The sequence below is a fragment of the Elephantulus edwardii genome, unplaced genomic scaffold (assembly GCF_000299155.1).
Source record: "Elephantulus edwardii isolate Elephantulus edwardi_28Jun2011 unplaced genomic scaffold, EleEdw1.0 scaffold00071, whole genome shotgun sequence".
In the NCBI taxonomy this organism is placed as follows: Eukaryota; Metazoa; Chordata; class Mammalia; order Macroscelidea; family Macroscelididae; genus Elephantulus; species Elephantulus edwardii.
The window spans coordinates 7,606,975-7,613,227 of record NW_006399821.1 but is presented as its reverse complement, the minus strand read 5'-3'; positions in this window follow the sequence as shown (position 1 = coordinate 7,613,227).

Below are 6,253 nucleotides of genomic sequence, written 5' to 3'. Positions count from 1 at the left end.
TCCAACCTGGTAAGAAGATCCTTTTTCAATTGCTCTGGAGTAGTGCTGCCAAACCGAGGGCAGGCAGTTAAAACAAACTATATAAAGAGACGTAGATAGAGCAGAGTTTAGGGCTGTTGTCCATAGGGTCGCTATGAATAGCAGGCGACTCGATGGCACATAACAACAACAACAACAATAACAACAACAACAACAACAGCAACAACATACAAAGAGCTGTTTAACCAGGCCTTTGTCCTTCTCCAAATGGCCACTAGGTGGAGACAGTAGGCCAGGGAAGGAGGAGGTCCATCTTCCAGTCAAGGAAGGCTGCTTTGCAAGAAACATTTTGAGAACTGACTTAGATGTGAAAGTTGTTCTTCAATGCCATCGAGTTGACTAAGACTCCTAGCAACCCTATGAACGACAGATCTGAATTATGCCCTGTGCTGTGCCGTCCTCGTCATGGCGCCATACTTGAGCCCATTGTTACAGTCGGCCCTGTGTCAGTCCATCCTGTCTCCTGTCTCCGGTGCCTTCCTCTCTTTTGCTAACGCTCCACCTTTTGAAACATGATGTCTTTTCTGAGAACTGGCCCCTCCTAATAACACGCTCAAAGCATGAGACTAGGTTTCACCTTCACTGCCTCTAAGGAGCACTCTGGTTCTATTTTTTGAAAGACCAGTTGGAGGAATGTTTTTATTTCTGTGACTGCACTGAGTATGGTGTCTTGTAGGGAGTTGCACTATTAACCCAAAATAGTCACACGCACTGCTTTGAAGCCACCAGTGACTACCAGGGAGAAAGATGGGCAATTTCCTCCTTTGCAACTCAGTCATGGGAAGCCAAGCCTCCAATTACAAACAAATGGGACACTTGCAAGATGTGCTTGTCAAGGTTATGGGGTGCCCCTGACAACCAATAATTATCAGAGGCCTTTCTGAGCCAGGTAGAGAGCAATCAGGAAACCAATTTTGGGAAACACCATGTTTTTCTCTTGCTTCTCCAAAGCAGAAGTGTGATTATATACCTGACTTTATAATTAAAGCATGGACTTGTGACTTTAACTCGGCCAAGCAGGTACCCTCACCTAGGCTCTCTTGGGAGAAGGTAAGCAGGCACCACGTAACTCTTTACCACTAAGCCACCAGAGTTCTGTTGTAAACTGAGCATTGTGCTGTTAAACTCATCCTTAGACATATTACTTTTACTAGAAAACGCACATAAAAGTAGCATATCTCCAAAACAACTATGAGATGTCATCTCACCCCAGTCAGAATAGAAAAATTTAACAGAACAGCAAGCAACAAATGCTGGCGAGGTTGTAGAGAAACTGGAACCCTTATTCACTGTTGGTGGGAGTGTAAAATGGTGCAACCACTGTGGAAGGCGGTGTGGTACTTTCTCAAAAAGTTGCAAATAGAGATACCATTTGACCCAGCTGTTTCACTACTGGGAACATACCCCAAAGAGACCCTAACTGACACCCAAGCAGATATATGCACACTCATGTTTATTGCGACTTTGTTCACAATAGCAAGGAGTTGGAAACAACCTAAGTGCCCATCAACAAACTAATGAATAATGGATAGAGAAGCGGTGGTATATTCACACAATGCAATACTACACTGCATTGAAAAACAAGGAACTCATACAATATTATTCAAAATGGGTGACCCTGGAGGACATTATACTGAGTAAAGTATCTTAGTCTCAAAAGGACAAATACTGCATGGTGCCACTGTTGTAAAACAGGACTGACATTGAGGTTGTTGGGAGACAGAGAAAGATGGTTTTAATAATATACACTGCATTGAAACAGATGAGGGAGGAAACTTTTTAAAAGGGATTATGTGATTAGGTATTTTTGTCATGACAAGAGTCCAGAGTGAATGAAGATTGCATAGTGGAATGGACATGGGGGGAGGGACTGTAAAACAATGAAAGAATTTTTCTTTTACTTTTCCAAGAGGATAGTGTACTGGGGGGAGGGTTGGGAGGGGAGAAAAGTGCAACAATGAATCAATGGAAATCCAAAGTCTCTGTAAATTTTCATTGAAATTAATAATTTTAAAAGTAGCATGTCTCAAGGTGGGTTCTCTTAAAATTCCTGTGCGTGAGTAGTCTTTGGAGAGTCTGTAGGTATGCTAAGGGACATGGTAACCTATTTGGGTTACTGCTGGAGTAGGCAATTGTTTCAGAATTCGTAATGTGAATGGGGCAGTAAAAGAAATGTATAGGTTGTTGAAGAAATTTTACTTTATTATTAAGATGAAAGTTGTGAAGATTGTTTACATGCTGATAAATAAGTTTCATTAGAAAGCAATTTAATGTTAACTCTATGAGTGGAGTCCTTAAAAGGTGGGAAGGTTGAATCCCAAGTCCAAGTGGGGGGACTGATCTCCAATCAAAGTTGTGGGCACACCACTTTTTGTAGTCACTCACAGATCTTTCTTCCTAGTCTTATTTATCTTTAGCATTTCTTTTTATTTGTTACTGTGCATTTATCCAACTACATGTGAATTCCATGACAACAGATAATTTTCTGTGTTGTTCACCATTGTCACCAGCATGACCAATATCACTGCTTAGCATATGGTAGAGATATGGCAATAACTTTTGAATAAATTCACAAATGTGTAACTATGGCTATAGAAGGTAGGAAGGCAGAGAGAGCCATTAATGTCTAATATGTTCTGATTTCTCAAAATTGTGTAACATAAAGGCATCACAGAGACAAAGTGCCATGGAGAAAGCATTGGAGGTGAAGTCAAGTCTTGACGGTGTCAAATCTATCTTCGTTAGAGAAACCAAACTCATTGGAGAGATGAGAGTTCTCAGCCTGAAAAACAAGAATGAAGTGGGAGGCATAACATTCCCTGATCTCAAAAACCTACTAGACAGCTATAATAACCAAAACAGTGTGGTTATTGATATAAACCAATGGGATGGAATAGAAAACCCAGAAATTAACTCATTTATCTGATATTAATCATGGAAGTAAAATGTATCAAATTCGGAAACAACAACCTCTTCAACAAATGGTGCTGGCAAAACTGGACTACTACTTGGAAAAAGCTGAAGCAAGATCTACATCTCTCACCATATACAAAAATCAACTCAAAATGGATCAGCAAAGCCCCAAACCAGAAGGATCATAAGAGTCAAAGTGGGAGCAAGCTTAAAAGGCTTAGCACATGGTATACAAAAGGCTAACAAATACGGCCAAAAATACACAACCAGAAGAGGATAAAATTGATGGGTGGAAGCCATCAATCAATTAAAGACTAAATCCCTGTGTACATAAAAAACCTTTCTGAACAGGTGAAAAGAAAATGTAATTGATTGGGGGAAAAACATTTGGCAATAGCATCTCAGACAAGGGTCTAATAACAAAAATTTACAGACCACTACAGAGACACATAACAACAACAACTACAGAGACTCCATAAAGAAAAAAAAAGATTGATAACCCAATTACAAAATGATCAAAAGACCTGGGAAGACTTTTCACAGTGGAAGGCATTCTGATGGCCTACAGACACATGAGGAAATGTACAAAATCACTGGCAATAAGAAAGACACAAATCAAAACCAAAATGAGATCCATCTCATCCCAGTAACAGTGGGAAAGTTTTGCAGAACAGCAAGCTTTGAGCTCCAGTAAATGTTGGAGAGGATGCGGAGAGATTGGAAAGCTCACGCACCGTTGGTGGGATTGTAAAATGGTATAACCACTCTGCAAGGCAGTTGGTTGTTTCCTCAAAAAGCTCAACATAGAAATTCCAGATGATCCAGCTATTCTACTGCTAGGGATATATCCAGAGAAAATTAGAACTAAGACACAAACAGAGATTTATACATCAGTGTTCATAGCAGTGTTAGTCACAATTGCAAGAACATGTAAACAGCCCAAATGTCCAACTACAATCAGATTAATTGAGAAATTGTGGTACCTTCACATGATGGAATACTTCACAGCACTCAAGAGCAACGATTTAAAAAATTACTATGTAACTTTGGAGGGACTGGAGAGCATTATGGTGAGTGAACTAACTCGGTCTCATGAGGACAAATACTGCGTTAAAACCATTATTGTAGAAATAATTAGTAAAACGTATATGAAGATCTAAGGCTGAAAGGGTAGGAACAGAGAGTGGGAATGGGTGGGAGGGTACATCACAGAGTCACATGATTGGGTGAGTGGAAGGAGGAGATAGATAAAAGAAATGGGAAAGATCCCATGAGGGTCTGGAAAGCCAGAGAGGGTAGTGGTGGGCATAGTTCAATGATGATTAATTTTATAAAACATAATGAATAAAAATTATTGTATGAAAAATAGCGTGAACAAAAGATAGCATGAGATGCAATGTATATGAACTTTGTAAGTAAAACAGTATAATATAAATTTTTTTAGAAAAGAGCAGTGTTGAGAGCATTTTTGAGGTTTATGTTCCAGTATTTGAAACTGGTTGGTACAATCAATGTTTGATGGGTATATTTATTGAGAAACAGGATGGAGGAAAAAAAGCAGGTCTTTCAGAAAGGAAAATTAACCAAGTTTTAAGCATTTCTGAGTTTGAGAAAATAGTGAGACTATTAAGACTGAGTAGTGAGACTATTGTAAGGAGAGACCGGTCCTTGGAGAGGGACATCATGCTTAGGAGGGTGGAGGGACAGGGCAGGAGGGGAAGGCCCTCTATGAGGTGGATTGATTCAGTGACTGGGGTAATCGGGATGGGTCTATTGGAGACAGTGCAATTGGCACAGGACAGAGCAGAGTTTAGGGCTATTGTACATAGGGTCGCTATGAGTCACAAGTGACTCGATGGCACATGACAACAACAACAGTGAGACTATTGAAACTATTACAGAGAAACAGTCTTTTAGAGGTCAGTTTCATGGTTCTCATGAGATAAAAGAAACCTGTGAAAGACATGCAGTGGGTGAGTTGTTAGAATGGGGATGGTACCAAGATCCTAGGAGTGGGTAGCATGGTGCGAAGGGTAACAGACCCTGATGAAGAGACTCATATATTAGTCATACATGATGATCTTGTCTCTCCAAGAAGATAGGTAGCTCAGAGACAGGGGTCAGCTTCATTCATTCATAGCTTCTAGCATATTTTTGACGATAAGAAAAAGAATTTTCTCATTTACTCTGATTTGATTTCTGTATTTTTAATGCTGCTAAGGGATACGTTTTCTAAAAGGTAAAGTCATGACTTCTTATAATGAACACTTGTCATAAATTTTACTTTGAAAGCTACTTCCTTACTTACTATAACCACTTCAGGGGAGAATCCGAAGAGCAGCCACAGATCCAGACAATCAGGAGTGCTAAATGAACTTGCTTTATGGATGTCTCACTTCTTCCAAAGGACTAAGGGAGTTCAATTGCACTCCTTTTAGGAAAAATTCATTTGCTTGACTATACACAGATAATTAATACCAACAATCCATAATTTATAGAGTTATAAAACAAAACAAAAAAAGGCATAGAGTCAGACAATCTGGAATGGTGAACTAGTTCATTAAAGATAATGTCTTTTTTTGGTTCATTTAAGAGTATTTTGTGATTTTCCTCAAAAGTATTAAATAGCATGGAGAATTCATTTTGAGTTAGGAAGTTTCATGGTAAATACTTGGTTTTGTAGGTCAGGGAAAACTTTAACATTGAAATGAAAAGTTTTGTTGTAAGGTTTTTCCCATTCACACAGGGACTGGTTAGTATAAAATTAAGGTGCTTATGCTTACTTACTAATACCTTGAATGACAATTTCTCGTTGGTTTCACCACATCTTTAGGCATAACCGTAGAGATGATCCCAGAGCAATTATTATTACCAAGAGCAAGCATTGCAGGCATATCCTTTTCAGTGGCAATGTTGCTGTTGTTGTTGTTATGTGCCACGGTGTCTACTGTGACTCATAGTGACCAATAGCTCTGAACTTTGCCCTATCCTGAGCTAATCTCACTGTCTCCAACTCAGGTGCCCCCATTACTGTGTCAATCCTTCTTATCCAGGGTCTTCCTCTCCTGCGTTGTCCCGCCACCCTTCCAAGCATAATGTCCTTCTCCAAGATTGGTTCTTCCTGGCCATGTGCCCAAAGTACATGAGATGAAGGTTCAAAATCTTTGCTTCCAAAGAATAACTTGGTTTCACTCTCTCCAAGACAGACCTGTTAGTATTCTTGGCAGTCCATGGTATGTTCAATATTCTTTTTCAACATCACAACTCATATGTATTAATTCTTCTTCAGTCCTCTTTAGTC